This window comes from Pectinophora gossypiella, chromosome 21 (genome assembly GCF_024362695.1).
Source record: "Pectinophora gossypiella chromosome 21, ilPecGoss1.1, whole genome shotgun sequence".
NCBI classification, from domain to species: domain Eukaryota; kingdom Metazoa; phylum Arthropoda; class Insecta; order Lepidoptera; family Gelechiidae; genus Pectinophora; species Pectinophora gossypiella.
Window position 1 is genome coordinate 4078670 of NC_065424.1, and position 16645 is coordinate 4095314.

At 37.6% G+C, this 16645-nt stretch overlaps 1 protein-coding gene across 12 annotated transcripts in view; it reads left to right on the forward strand.

The window, feature by feature from the left end:
- Positions 1–16645, forward strand: part of LOC126376465 (focal adhesion kinase 1) — a 167437-nt gene that overhangs the window by 85614 nt on the left and 65178 nt on the right. For 3 of the 12 annotated variants that reach the window (XM_050023835.1, XM_050023840.1, XM_050023838.1), the window contains exon 1: positions 8986–9002. The exons of 6 other annotated variants lie outside the window; for them this stretch is intronic. The gene's annotated coding sequence lies outside the window, so the exon portion shown is untranslated. Of the gene's footprint in view, positions 1–8826; positions 8939–8985; positions 9003–16645 lie in introns of those variants that run through there. 3 more of the 12 variants (XM_050023836.1, XM_050023837.1, XM_050023846.1) reach the window with 3 other exon arrangements.

The following is a 16645-nucleotide window of genomic DNA, read 5'->3' on the forward strand; positions in this document are numbered from 1 at the left end:
AATATTAAGCGGAATATTAGCATAGCAAAGAGTGGCCGATCGGTCTGCAAATAACAGAGGGTCGCCATTTATATTGAAATTACTCAGTCGTCGAGTATCTGACGTCCATCGGCGAGATGGGGAAATTAAACTGATTGGTTAGTAAGCGGTAGAAAATGAACTGTGCGGTGTCTAGAGATTAGTAGTCATACACTTGCTCTATAATTTAAGTGCCACGCTGTTGTCGGTGTAGCATTCTCCATGCTACTTTTTTTAGGGAAAAATAGGGCAGTGGTTTCCCTCTTGCCTTCCGCAGTACTCTGTCTGACGCGAGTGGGATGGCGCCCAGAGCAGTCTATTTCAAAGCCGTACGGGGCTCCTGTCCTCCGCCTCTGAATAGCACTGACAGTTACAGCACTGAAACTCTGTATAAGGATAAAATGTATACATCGCATCGTATGTGTTGCCCTCTGTGTAAATTTTCACTGAATCCTGGCCTTTTTTTGGTGAGCTGCGGCACCCATATACCTTTATGTTTTCCAACTAAATATTAATGTGTGTATATTTTAATGTTGTAAATGTATATGTGTGTCGTAGGTTTTACCTAAATAAACTTTTTTAATATTATTATTACATCGTGGACAGTTTTCAATGCCCATATTTTCAACATAACAGGGGGGTTAAAATGGCCACATAGAAGCAATTCATCTAAGAAAGCAATATTGCAATTTGACATTATACTAGGACTCGTTACTGAAAAAGTGCGAGCGAGACAAACTACGCACGCGAGCGAGACAGACATATCGCGCGCGCTCTCCCTTACTCCCTACGACCATTTAAAGCAAGACCCAAGGGGGGGGTGGGGGAGGTAAATATAACATGGCGCCCGGTATGATTAGGTGAGGGGTGGAGAGTGACTGTTCTTTACGTAGTAACCACAAAAAAATCTTCGCGGGTTGTAAGGTCAGACAGGCAGTCGCTTCGGTAAAAAACCGAACCTGTCAAATCTTCAGGTTAGGTAAGCGGACCCTGTGAAAAACGGGATAATGCTAGGGAGAATGATATAGTTACGCATAATAAAACAAAATACTCAATGAAGGAAATACCTACGTACTGTAACCACGCATGATGGACTTAAAAAATAAATTCATCATCATCATCATCAGCCCATTAACGTCCCCACTGCTGGGGCACGGGCCTTCCCTATGAATGGATAGGGAGATCGGGCCTTAAACCACCACGCGGGCCCAGTGTGGATTGGTGGTTATTAACGACTGCTAATGCACGTGGGACCAACGACTAAACGTGCCTTCCGAAGCACGGAGGAGCTCGAGATGAAAACTTTTTTTTTTCTGTGGTCACCCATCCTATGACCGGCCTTTGCGAAAGTCGCTTAACTTCAACAACCGCAGACCGAGCGCGTTAACCACTGCGCCACCGAGCTCCTCAGAAAAATAAAGAGAAAAATAAATTAATATCGTTTATTTCGGACAAAGTCCATAGAATGTTAGTATACAAAAAGATTTATAAACTAGTGTTAGTAAGACATTATTCCGGCGATCATAAATACAAACTTATAGGGTGTGAAGTTCCATCCACCTTTTTAGAAGGGGGAGTCCCACCTATCACATAACGTCTTCAGGATACTGTTGGGGCTGGCTCGAGTCCGCGTGAGAAGCGACGCACAAGGTTTCCGCGTGTCATGTAATGTCATATATGCGATAGACTGATCCCTTGTCTCTTGTTGTTATTGAATCCATGGATAATTTTATAACTTTGCGCATGTTAGCCCTGCAGGGCTAACGCCACGTGATTTTTCTTCGTATTTTGACAGAAGGACATGACTTATTTGGGTTCACATATTAGCACCAGTCGACAAAACGACATAATTATATCTTCAGAATCGATAAAATGTCCGTGACACGTTATCACGTTGCGCACTTGAGCCCTGGAGGATGATAATTTATCATAATTAATAAATAAATAATAATAATTAATTAATTAATTATTTTTTTAAGAAAAATTGTAGTTTTTTTGGAATAAATAAAAAAAATAAAAAAAAATGATAAAGCAGGAGAACTTGTAGGTATATAAGTCTTTTCCCCATTTCTGTACGAACAGAAGATTTAAAAGAATTCCACATTGTATGAGGTAAACTATATGATGTCAATGAACCTTAGCGGTAGGTAGATTAAGTCATCAGACACAACGATCGGCCTTGGCGGGCCGTTGTTTTCAAATGAGTATGCTCCAATATGGCACAATATGGCCTACAATCCGTAGGTATGTTTGTCCTGATACAATGTGTGTGGCAGGAAGATTGGATAAGCAGGAGTGTTGAGGCGTGGTGTGAATTAGACAGTTATGGGTGCGCTTCACTACAAATTACGTGTAATGGGGAATGGATGAAAAAAATTAAAGTACTTGAATATTTTTCTAATATAGTGATGAGCTTATGTCGTCATCTCCCTAGCGTTATCCCGTTTTTCACGGGGTCCGCTTACATAACCTGAAGATTTGACAGGTCCGATTTTTTACAGAAGCGACTGCCTGTCTGACCTTCCAAACCACGATGGGAAAACCAGCCCAATACAGGTTAGGTCACATACCTCCGAAAATGCATTACTCGAGAATGTGGGTTTCATTACGACGTTTTTCTTCACCGCTGAGCACGTGATAATCATTTATGATCCAAGCACGAATTCGAAAACAAATTCGACAATCATTGGTTTAGGCCTGTGCTGGATTCGAACCTGCGACCTCAAAATGATGAGCTTATGTAAAACAAGGTTTATAAGACCAAGTACATTATTTTTTTTTCTGAATCCGATCATAGATTCTGTAAACATGTTTAATGAAGCGACACACTGTGGGTGGTTTCTTTGAAGGTAAACTCGTTAAGATATTCGTGTGCTGCGAAAGTGGTTAAATAATTCTTCTTATGACGCCGATAATAAAAGATCTAGGCGGAAGTCTCATTAAGCATACTTATTACTATGTGAATTATAGCGTTTAAGACCACACGCACGGTTTCAGTTTTGAAAATGCGAAGTATATTAATCACTCATCATCATCATCAGCCCATTAACGTCCCCACTGCTGGGGCACAGGCCTTCCCTATGGATGGATAGGGAGATCCACCACCACCACCTCCTGGGACCACGCGGGCCCAGTGCGGATTGGTGGTTATTAACGACTGCTGATTAATAATCAGTGACCGGGACAGGTTGTAGCCATTTGCGAGATTTGTCCTAACATGGATCATCATCATCATCAATGACACAACATATGGATATGCCACCCAAATCTTGAATCTCGAAATTTTTTTGTGAATTATTTCATTAATTTGTCTCTAACGTATTTGTTTTGTTTTTTTTTTGTTTATAATGTTCTATCACTCTTTTATTTTATTTATTTATATACTTTTGTCTTAACTGTTTACCTGGATCAACAAACATTCACATTTGTAATATTAGTAGGACTGTACTTATGATATCTCAAACAGTTTCATCATCATCATCAACAGCCCATTAACGTCCCCACTGCTGGGGCACGGGCCTTCCCTAAGGATGAACAAACAAACTGTTTACTTATATTTAATTCACGAAGAAGACTATCATAATGTAACGACGTGTGCTCCAGAAATTTTATGTCTGTTGATTACACGTCCCTTTGTTTTTTAGTGGATAAGGAAATGACAGGTATGTAAAATTAGACGGCGTCTGCAGGAATTAGCACCAATCTGTCCTCTAAGGTCTCTTGACTGCTTACCCCAAATAGGGATTATAGGCTCGTGTTTATGTATGAATGTGTTTATTATTGATTACCTACATTGACTCACGGTAATATGTCATATTGTCCATTGACCGTGCTCTGAACTTCCTTGTTTACTTAGTTCATATCTATATACAAAAATGCATTAATTATGTGTGTATGACTTGATCCGTTTCGCAGAATTTTTCATATATTTTTCCTTTATTACTTTGTAGTTACTTACGCACGTGCGGTTTTTATTTCATTTGTCAAATTAATTATGCGAAAATAATGTTTTTAAATAATGTATTAAGTTTTTTTTTGTGTTTATAATTAATAATTTTATTTTTTTATTTACAAATGTCCGTAGAAAAGGTTCAGTACGATCTACTCTGAACCGGGACGTGCTGGTATAAAACGGTTGTGTGATGGTGGAGGACGCAAGAGAAGTGTGTCAGGATCGAAGCAAATGGAATTCCATAGTCTCTGCTTACCCCGGTGGGAAATAGGCGTGAGTTTATGTTATATTCGTATGTTTTGAGTGAAAAATGTGTGAGTAAAAAAGGTTAGGCAACCTAATTATACCGTAGTGTGTGTTCTACAAACCTGTTTTTTCACAAAGAGTTTATATATAAATAAATACACTTCTCATCAAAAAAATCGAAACACTTCCGTTTTCATTGTTTCTGTCCGAATTTAACACAAAAAAGAATTCATACGATGAAAAAAAATACATAAATGTATAGCTGGCAGTTTGGCCATTACAGTAATAAGCGAAAATTCTAAATTCAAAATTAGAATTTCATTTGTTTATCTTATAAACGAAATGAATCACTGTTTTGAGACAAATGTGTGTTTAGGGTTGGAGTACATTTAGCGTTTAAAAACTAAAAATTGGCGCCTATGCTTAAACTTTTTGTTTTTTATTTCAATACTGTGACTTTGGGACGTCTGAAAAAAGGTTTTTTTTCTAAAACGTATGGATACTTCGCCCACAGAAGCCGCCCAAGTTGTGGCATTGCTGGATTCTGGCCTTAGTCAGCGTGTTGTGGCTGGAAGACTGCATCTAAGCCTGTCATCTGTTCATAGAGTCTATAAACGTTATCGGGAGACTGGTTTGTTCACGCGCCGTTCAGGATCTGGCAGGAATCGGGTCACTTCTGAGCGAGATGATCGATTTATTGTAACAACTTCTTTAAGAAATCAACGCCTTAACGCTTTTCAACTGCAGCAGCGGCTTCGTGTTGTACGAAGGGTGGCTGTTAGTGACTCTACAATTAGAAGAAGGTTGAAGGATCGTGGACTGGTACCGCATAAGCCAGCAAATGGGCCGAAATTAACTGCAGACCATCGAAGAGCGCGCCTTAACTTTGCACGTGAGCACCTAAATTGGTCATACCTACAGTGGAGCAAAGTTCTCTTTTCTGATGAGTGTAAAATTATGCTGTATGGTAACGACGGAAGGAACAAGGTCTACAGAAGAGACGGAGAACGCTATGCACAATGCTGCATTGAAGAAAAGGTCAGCTATGGTGGCGGTTCTGTAGGTATGACCAATTTAGGTGCTCACGTGCAAAGTTAAGGCGCGCTCTTCGATGGTCTGCAGTTAATTTCGGCCCATTTGCTGGCTTATGCGGTACCAGTCCACGATCCTTCAACCTTCTTCTAATTGTAGAGTCACTTACAGCCACCCTTCGTACAACACGAAGCCGCTGCTGCAGTTGAAAAGCGTTAAGGCGTCGATTTCTTAAAGAAGTTGTTACAATAAATCGATAATCTCGCTCAGAAGTGACCCGATTCCTGCCAGATCCTGAACGGCGCGTGAACAAACCAGTCTCCCGATAACGTTTATAGACTCTATATGAACAGATGACAGGCTTAGATGCAGTCTTGCAGCCACAACACGCTGACTAAGGCCAGAATCCAGCAATGCCACAACTTGGGCGGCTTCTGTGGGCGAAGTATCCATACGTTTTAGAAAAAAAACCTTTTTTCAGACGTCCCAAAGTCACAGTATTGAAATAAAAAACAAAAAGTTTAAGCATAGGCGCCAATTTTTAGTTTTTAAACGCTAAATGTACTCCAACCCTAAACACACATTTGTCTCAAAACAGTGATTCATTTCGTTTATAAGATAAACAAATGAAATTCTAATTTTGAATTTAGAATTTTCGCTTATTACTGTAATGGCCAAACTGCCAGCTATACATTTATGTATTTTTTTTCATCGTATGAATTCTTTTTTGTGTTAAATTCGGACAGAAACAATGAAAACGGAAGTGTTTCGATTTTTTTGATGAGAAGTGTATTTAAAGAATTGTACTAAGGTACAGTTAATCATGGCCTAAGGGCCATGATAGGCTTAGGTTGCATTTTATAAACATACATAACGTTTTTAACACTAATCATCATCATCTCCCTAGCGTTAACCCGTTTTCACGGGGTCCGCTTACCTAACCTGAAGATTTCACAGGTCCGGTTTTTTACTGAAGCGATTGTCTGTCTGACTTTCCAACCCTCGAAGGGAAAACCAGCCCAATACCTACATGTCACATACCTCCGAAAATTCATTTCTCGGGAATGTGGGTTTCCTCAGGATGTTTTTCTTTACCGCTGAGCACGTGATAAACCTTTATGATGCAAACATGAATTCGAAAACGATTCGATTTGGTTTAAACCTGTGCTGGATTCGAACCTGCGACCTCCAAGTGAGTTTACATCATTCAACATTTTTAACACTCATTTTATTTTATTTTTTATAACATCACATAATCAGCCTAAATACGTCCCTCTGCTAGCCACAGACCCAGACCTCTATTCAATCAAAACCGGAGGGAGTATGGAGCATACTCCACCACATTGCTCCATTGGTTGGTGAAGGAAACTAAAGTAAAATTGGATAAAAAACCAGATCATTTCAAGGTCAAGTTCATTTCCTTTAGTATTATAAAATAACCTTAATCTCCGCATACCTGCCCAAGCGCAGCTATTAGTAATAGATTTATGATCTAGATTCTTACTCCACTACAAGCCATAGTACCGTAGTAAAGTATAGTAATTAAGGTCAACATTGCGTTCTCGTAAGTTCTAGTATAGTAAAAGCCGTTCTTTATGGTCACAACTCACATTTTTTCTTTTTTTTTTCTTTTAAAAGGTTACAACTGGCGCAATGTAGTTCGATGCTTGAATGTAAATGATTTGCAGTTCTTTAACATATAACACTCAAAGGGATAGGCAGAGGTGTTCGTATTCATCTTCTCATATGTATAAAAATGATGATAATGATAAAAATAAATTTGGATATTTGATTTAAAAAAAATACTATTTTTGTTCTGTCTGAATTTGCATAGTCTCATTAAAATTACGACATCGAAGCAATTCATCTAAAAAACCAATATTGTAATTTGACATTTGCGTATATAAAATTAAGTGCGCAATGCAAACAAATGTCAAATTGCAATATTGCTTTTTTAAATGAATTGCTTCGATGTGGCCATTTTAACCCCCCTGATATATCTATGTAAGATTAGGCAGAATTCAAAGACAGTATTTTTTATTTTTCAAATCAAATATTTGGCATTGCATTTTTAAATTCTACCTAGTCACCTATGTCCGCATTTCATCCTAACAATTGAAAATTATTAAAGTAAAATATCCGTGTGTAAAATATCAAATTCGGACACAGATACGAATTTTTCATTTTCGTCCGATATGCACGGATACGGAACATACAATAATAATAGAATATCTTTATTTAATGAAAAAACCTTAAATATATGTCAATAAGTATTAGTTCACATTTACACACAGAATGCAGTTACAGGCTGTGATTATAATTCTTATGAATCCACTAATACTTACACAATGCAGCGACACAATGTTAGGAAATAGATCCCTAAGTACTTAAGAGATGAAACTAAAACTAATTTATTAATAAAAAATCTAAAAACAATGCTACTTAAAAAGAGCTATTATACTGTAGACGAATTTTTAAATGATAAGTTTTAATTTTAATACACACTTCCTCTCTTCCCTTCAACGCTGTGCCCTACAGGGTCCATGTTTTAGTTCCTATGCCTATGTAACACCCCATTGTACTACATGGAATGCAGTAAATAATTGAGAATTGATAGATTCTCAATCGAAATCTGAAGACCGTTTTTTCAATCTGTATTTAAAATCTGATGGTAGCTTCAATAGTAGAGCTACAGTTTATGACGTAGGTAAGTTAAAATATAGTAAGCGGATTAAAATGCAAGGAGATCTGTGATGATGTATCTCACTTCATTATCATCAGCCCATAAAAGTCCCCACTGCTGGGGCACGGACCTTCCCTATGGATGGATAGGAAGAACGGACGGCCTTAAACGCGGGCCCAGTGCGGATTGATGGTTATTAACGACTGCTAATGGAGCCGGGACCAACGGCTTAACGTGCCTTCCGAAGCACGGAGGAGCTCGAGATGAAAACTTTTTTTTGTGGTGACCCATCCTATGACCGGCCTTTGCGAAAGGTGCTTAACTTCAACAATCGCAGACCGAGCGCGTTTACCGCTGCGCCACCGAGCTCCTCACTTACTTTATTTTAACTTACCTCATAAATTGAAGCTCTACCATTGAAGCTACCATCAACCCATGCCCCCATAACACACGTTAATAGCATCCTATAAATAAACAGCTGTAACCCATAAAATTCCTTATACAGTCGCTACCAGCTGACATTTCATAAAAGTCTCTCTTTTATTTATATTTATTCGGTTAATAGTTTTGTAAATCGCCCTTGACTCGGCTTGTGAAACTCACGCGCCCACAGCTTGCGAACATTCTGAGGTATTACTTTTTTTAAACAGTAAAAAACATAAAACTTTGATATTCATTGGTCCCTTAAAAGACAGTTGTGAAATAAGCTGTCATTGTAAACAAGCAATGCAAATCGCACACCAAGTCACTCTATCAAGATGATTAAGTGGATACGCAGAATTAAGCTTTAATCTTTAACTTTCTATGTATCCTTGTCTGTCAACAGAAAGCTCTTTAGGTGTGAAAGAGACAAGAGACGAATGATGTGTAGAGTTGTCTCCAGCCAGTCTAAAGCCGCGGCGCGTGCGGCGCGGACGCGTTCGATATTCAAAATAACGAATCGCGAATCGAAATTCAAAAAAATAACCGAAGTTTATCGATGTGTGTGCATTTTTGTGAAATGTGAAGTTCGTGTTTTATCATTCGTTCTTATTTCAAATACATGTTTATTTTTGTACTTTTAAAGCAACGGTTAGATCCTCAAACAACTGCCTATATTAGTCACAGGCTGTTTTTTTTGTATTAATTGTTAATAGTTATCCTTCCTGCTAATTGTTGCGGCTTGTTTATATTCTATAAGAATCGGTTTATTTATATCCTATTCCATCATTTCAAGTTGAAGTTGTGGATATAATATCTTGCCTTAATGGGAACTTTGTCAGTAAGTCGGTATAGTTGTTTTTGCATTCTAGTAATCATTTTCGTAAGTTAGAACGCGCTCAAGGTAATGAGTTGCATTTAAATCTCGTGTGTGTACAAGTTTCATTGCCAAAATCCGTATAGTTTAGAATTCACTAGGTGTTTTATTTCCGTTATTGTGGTATTTCCTGTCACAGACATTTCCTTATGTTCTGGTATTCCGAATTTTCGTTGGGACATCTGGCTTTGACTAGTGGTGTTGATGGCAGATTCTGATTCATGTTTTTCTTTTTCTTTTTGTACAAGTTCATGCAATCTGAGACCTACAACAATAAGTAAACTAAAAACAAAAACTACTAAGTATTGAACTATATAAAAAATATAAGGGTTTCGTATTTCCTTTTAAGGTTCGAAATACTAAAAAAAGCTATCACTTTATCGCAGAATAAAAAAATATTGTTTTGAGAGAATTGAGTTACAAGAATATTACTGACGATCAATTTGAGGTCAATTTAGAGTTCCGAAATATTGAGAATTGCTTGTTTAATCACCGCTTTCATTACATATGAAATGTCACTGCGCAGCCGGTCAAGAGACGTCTACCTACTTACACGCGAGTAAATAACTCATAAACGTCTCTGGTCTGAATGAGCGAAACTCATTGACTTATCATTCAAACATTGGTCGAAAAACTCTGAAGACTGTTTACAAAAATTTTTTTGAGTTTCAGTTCTAAGTATGCAACCCCCAAAATTTATTGTGTTTTTCCTATTTTTGTGTGAAAATATTAATGCGGTTCAAAGAATACATCTACTTACCAAGTTTAAACAGTATAGCTCTTATAGTTTCGGAAAAAAGTGGTTGTGACATACGCACGGACAGACAGACATGATGAATCCATAAAGGTTCCGTTTTTGCCATAATAATATGGCAACGGATCCCTAATAATACACTTAATTGATCCGATTTCAGAATACCTACTGATTTGAAACAAACCAGGGGATTTAACTAAACGATTATGACAATCGACAGTTTGCATGTCACTTTATGTCAATCCGGTACATTTTGATCTCTGTCACTGTCATAATTAAAGCACATAATAACGGGTTCTTACCGCATTTAAATGGGGATATCACTGTCGATTGACATAATTTATTGATTGTTTACAACTTGGCTAAGGCCCCTGGCCACTCACAGACGTGTTATCATTCCAATACGCGACTGCTTAGGTACATTTATTACCAGGTGACAATAGGGTAGTCTCCAACTAGTCAAATCAGTTACTTTTTACTAAATGTCAAAATCATAAATTACTACGCAATTTGTATGAAAAAGCAACCTCTGACGTCATGGAATAGCGGGTCAAAATGTCGCACTAATTATTAATTTTTTCTTTAATAAAATTCATAAGTAAATTAAATTGAAAAATAAAACGTTTTTTGTCACCTTTAGATCTGTTTTCGTTTAGTAATCACAATTTCATAATTTATCTTTGACCTAGGAAACTACCCAATTCTTAGCGCCATTGAGGCTTTTTGGCGGGAAACGGGAACGGGACAGTTGCTTTCTTCATTGAATAATCTAAATAATTAATACGAAGTGGTGTTTTGTGGTTAATGATCGCATTAAGTTAGTCGGAAGACATTCGCGAGTGTTATTATATCGGAGTATTCAATAAACAAAGTGTATCTGCCTATTTTCGCTTCGTGCCAGGAAGCCGCTTCATAACTCGAAAGTTTATGCGGACTTTCGAGTTAATTCGTTTGGGGTTCGGAGTAGGAGTCTACTCCGAGGGTGGGGGCTTAGGTTTCATCATCATCATCACCTTTCATCATTTCATTAATCATCAAGAAAAAAAATACGTAAGACATGGCTGTATGGGCATAGTTCCCTTTGCCTTACCCTTCGGGGAAAACCAAAACAAAAAAAAAAAAATTAGCGCCATTGAAAGCCATCCTAATTGTTTGTTTGTATACTATTGCTTTAAAATACAAAGGAAATTCACATAATATATGATTTATCGTATTGTATTTTTTTTTTGTGATTTATCGTTTTTGACCTAATTCCTAATAAAAAATGCGATTATAAGTCGCGTCATGGAAAATATCCCTTTCTGGGTTACAGACGTAAAGGCTATTTTAATGGTAACTATATTATATATTTTTGTTTTGTTATGTGTCAAAGACAAAACTGTGTACATGAGGGCTAAAAAGGCCATATCGAAGCAATTCATCAAAAAAAACAATATTGCAATTTGACTTTTGCGCATATAAAATTAAGTGCGCAATGCAAACAAATGTCAAATTGCAATATTGCTTTCTTAGATGAATTGCTTCGATGTGGCCATTTTAACCCCCCCGAAACCTGAGGAACTTGACGGTCAAATATTCGTTGCAACAGCTAATACCTTTGAGCGTATTTCTCTACATATCTCTCACAGATTCCTCGATTCTCTATTAGAGACTAGTAAAATCAACGCTTTACATCGCCGGTCCGTCTGTTTATCCAGTGTCGGAAATAGCTGTGACATTTACAGCTGTGGCATAGGGTTATCAGCTGTAACGAAAGCTGAAATATGCTAAAGAAAAGTGAATTTTGATAAAAAAATATGATTGGCCACCTAATACGACACGATTCGTTTATAAAAAAACATCATAGAAGGAAAAATTGAAGGAAAGAGAGGAAGGGGTAGGTATACGAGTCCATTTATGAAACAAAAGAGAAAGTGCTGGTCAATGTCGATTGGCATAATCAGTTGTAACTCGGCTAAGGCCCTTGAAGTAATTGGTGAACAACACTTCATCAACATGTTGAACAACTAATTAACTTATTTCCCATTGGGGTACACAGAAACCACGGAATTCCACATACTACGATCCTGACACACCACTTTATTTATTTTTTTACTTTTGATGGGTTTGCTCTTGGCCCCAGACTTGTCCGAAGGCATTGACGAGGCTTAAGATGGTGCTCGCCTAGAAGGTGCCTGTTCACTCTGGCCTTGAAAGCAAGGTTATATGCATTCGGAAATACAGAAGACGGCAGAGAATCTCACTCTCATCAAAGACTAACATTGAAAGCTAAAATTAATTACAATGTCTAACGTGTCAACCCTATAAAGAACGGAGCGACTTGACAGGATGAAGTGACAGTCTTCCCAGTAAGTACCTACTATTTCTGCTCCACTTTATTACGGCTAGTTTTAATTAACCACGCCGCTTCAAGGGATGTTTTTTTTTATGTCTTCTATTCTGGTTTTGAAATTGAAAGCTATATTTTGTCTTAATAGGGGTTCCAGAGAGCCAAATATCGAGTTTCGTGGCTCTTGGAAGAGGCCTGTGTTTAGTGTAAGTGAAAGCTAATAGAAAGGCTTCATCATCACTAATTTAAGAGGCACGCTCTTGTCGGTATAGCATTCTCCATGCTACTTTTTAGGGAAAAATAGGGCAGTGGGTTCCCAATTCAACGTAGAATCATGGCCTGAATCACTAATACTGTGTATAACAAATGTATCTTCAAAATTATGAACAATAAAACACAACTATTTTGAAATTGTTATAATTTTCGAGAAATAAAAGTAGTATAGAGCCTAATTTCAACACCACGTAGGCTTAAAAATCTATAAAACACCTTCATAGCTAACCAAAAACTGTTGGTCGGTAATAAATTGTCGCCTACTGTAGCTCTATAGAGTCATCAAATTGATTAACGAGACAATTTCGTAAACAAAATTATATATTAGTTCACATTCTATATTTAAAATTTTATGATTAATATTTCGTTCCATTTATAATGGACGTAGAATTAAATTCAACATTCATTCAATTTTTTTTTTCTTCTGGCTTCCGCGGCTAGCGATGCGCCAAATTCATTCAGTTAATGAGTTCAAAGGTAAAATGCTGAAACTTATCCCACATACCTAACAATAGGCTAGTTTCCAACTAGTCAAATCAGTTACTTTTTACTAAACGTCAAAACACGAAATGACTATGGAATTTGTATAAGCACACTGTGACATCATAAAAAACGTGATAAAATATCAGACTTATTACTACGTTTTTCTTGATTAAAATTCATAAATAAGTTAAAAAGAAAATGTGTTTCGTTAGTTTCAGAACTGTCTTTATTCAAATTAAGATTTTTTTTTTATTTTGAATCTAGTACACGAATCTACCTTACAAAACCTACTTTTTCTAAGTTTAATTTTAGAATTGGGGGGTTAAAGAGGCCACATCAAAACAATTTATCTAAAAAAGGAATATTATGCGCAAATGTCAAATTGAAATATTGCTGGTATTGATGCACCAAGATTAATAAATAGATATAATAAAAACTATTTAATTGCAACTAGTTATTGTTATTGAGTAAGATGGTCCGTCCGATGACACGTTAAGCCGTTGGTCCCGGTTACTACTTGCTGATGTAAGTAAGTAGTCGTTACATGAGCCATGTCAGAGGCCTTTGGCGGGGGTTGATGAGGCTGGTATTCCACCTCACAACCCACACGATAAGAAGAAGATTGCAATTGCCGCGACATTGTTCGCGTGGACTTCGATTAGTGCGGTAAGAGCCTACTTTAAGGGTAAAGATAGTCACTGTGGTCCTGTAGTACACCGACTTGCTTCTCAAACGGGGAGCGCCGTTTCGAAGTGCAGTTTTCACTAATAATACAGTTGGCTCGGCCATTATAGACGGCGATACGACGCATCACGTTGGTCTAACAGAAAACTCGGTGAGGTGTGGGTACTCAGTTCATTTTGCGATGGATGTACCTCTGGCTACCCCAATTGGGATATTGTCGTGAGCTTATGTTATGTTATTCTAAGGGTGGAACTATATCTGGCCGCACCGTCAGTAAGTCACGTCAAAATAATAAAAAAGCTCTATTACGTTTTCCTTATCATACGATAGTGAAAACCCTATAGCAGTGAATTGGAAATACCTATAAAGGCTTCCTTATGAAAATTCGTAATAATGTTTCATTCATTCTTGCTTCCTTGTGTTCACTTCTAGATATAGGTACTTATCTACTGGATTAATATGTTAGGTTAGGATGTCAGAAGTGTCAACAACCAAGAAAAAAATAATTCTGAGGCCAAGAGCAAACTCATCAAAAATAAAAAAAATATTTTACTAGGGTTGTCACAGAAGATTTTTTTTATTTTTGGTGTTATTTTGTGGATATGCCACGAACGGAATTCACTGAATGGCCATTGTAGTGTATACCTTTAGTATACTGCCGTCTGTCATGATTCGGCTCGCCAAAACACCACCACTCTATACAGGCAGACCTTCCTGCATTAGCTCACTCTTTGTCTTGATGTGTATTCAGAAGACATATGCGCCCGAGACAAGGATAGCAATATTAATACACTACAGCCTTTAAATAAATAAATATATGAAAATATTATATAATATTAGTTATGGAAATAAATGATTTTTTTCTTTTATTCTTAAATTGACGGGTCCTGAAAACTCTCACATACCTCCCTATATTATCATCTTCGTGTGTTCTTTTAATATCCCATAACGAATCTCAAACTAAATTACTTCTAAGAAAAAAAAATTCAAGGCGAAAATAACTGCGAAATATTTAATTCTTAGATATCTACATCTTGGATTTGAGCCCAGAGTATAAACTATTACAGTATTTTAACGTTCGCTAAGAGAAAAAAAAAGATTCGCTACAGCTATTTCAGTAAAGGGTTTCATACCTACCTACTGTTGTTTTCTTTGTAATATGAATCAGAAATATATAAAAGGTGGGTAGATGTCATATCTCATTCGCACAAATAAAAAAAAAAAAATACATAAGACATGAGTTCACGACTATATTGGAGTAGTCAGACGTACGTTCATACGATGAACTAAACCCAGAAACCTCGTTGGGCGGCTTTCTAGTTTAAAAAATAACGTAAAATATAAAAAAATATATATAATATACTTAAGCAAATAATTGTTATTCAGAGTTAGAGTCAAGGCCCGCGTTCTGCCATTACGTCATCAAAAACAAAAAATACTCCAAACGCTCTACACAAAGCGAATTATCGAAATTACTACCAAAAAACCCGAACCCGGACCTCCAGATCGTGAGCCCAACGCTCTAACCACTGGACCACGGAGGATGTTTAAAAAAACACGTCCACAAACCCGCAATGGAGCAGCGTGGTGGAGTATGCTCCATACCCCCTCCAGTTGCATGGGGAGGCCTTTACCCAGCACTAGACGTATATAGGCTGATTATGTTATGCTATGGCTACCAAAGAAACCGGGTTGTGAGTGTTTATTTACTACTTTTACAAGTCTCGTGCGAGCACGCACCGTGTTGTCAAACAGTGCGAGATCACTGACTGACTCACGCGCACTCTGGTTATACTTAGCGCGTCACTCCGACTAGACCGAGCTATTTGGCTCATGTTACAACGGCTTACGTCGCTGGTCGTATAATTTAGATGAGATTTTTTTTTTGTCAAATCATGCCGTGGTTTTCCTTCATAAAATATCTAATGTGACAACCAAAGCAAAAACCTTATTAAATGATGTCTAATTATGTCACTTTTCAGATAAAGAACGGCAGTTCGCACGCCACCAACACGTAATATACGATCCCGACGACCCGATTACTCTAGCCATAGAGGTGGCCAATCAGCTCGCGACTATAAACATTTCAGAACCACGACACCGACCCGCTGGCGTTGTCGACGATTTCCCCGTCGACAACGCCAGCGGCTCGATTTCGTCGTCGCTTCTCATCCAGCGGTTGTCGCTATCGACGCACTAGGGTCGATTAATTCTTTCAAATATTTTCCTCTCAGACGACGCCCTGAGCCGAGATTCGCGCCCAACCGGGCTCCCTCAGGCCTGTTGTCTTACATTTCGTACAGCGGTCTCCATTGGTTCGCCCAAGTAGTAGTAGTAGGTTAATGCCATTTGCGGCAAATCTACAATAAGTCACGGCAAAAAAGTAAGTCACCAATAAAAATAGAAAACAGGAGATTTTTAATGCCACTCCGAGCGCTCAAAGCTCTTCAGTTTAGGGACGGCATCAATATAATCGATTATCTAAATACATAATATGCTCTACTTATCTATATTTGGTGGTTGACATAACTGTTAGCGGCTGTCTCCCAGACGTATAGTTAGAACAACTTGATATTTTTTCCAGGTTTCTAGGAAAGACCGTATCTTCGTCTTATAGTGAAAACCTCGTAAGTGCTTTTTTGAATAATCACTGGGATGTGATTTTTGTTAACAAAACATCGCAATAGACAAATTTCAATCCAGGTAAAATATGTGTGTCAATTTTTACCCGGATTTAAATTAATTGAGATTTTGTTGTTGAAAATCTCATGTGATTTTTCAAAAAGGCGCTTATTAGTTACGATGTTTTCACTAAGGCAGCGGTATATGGTCTCCTTGCGTGTGAATTACCTTTTTAAATGGGAAATATATTACAATTTTAGATTTTAATTAAT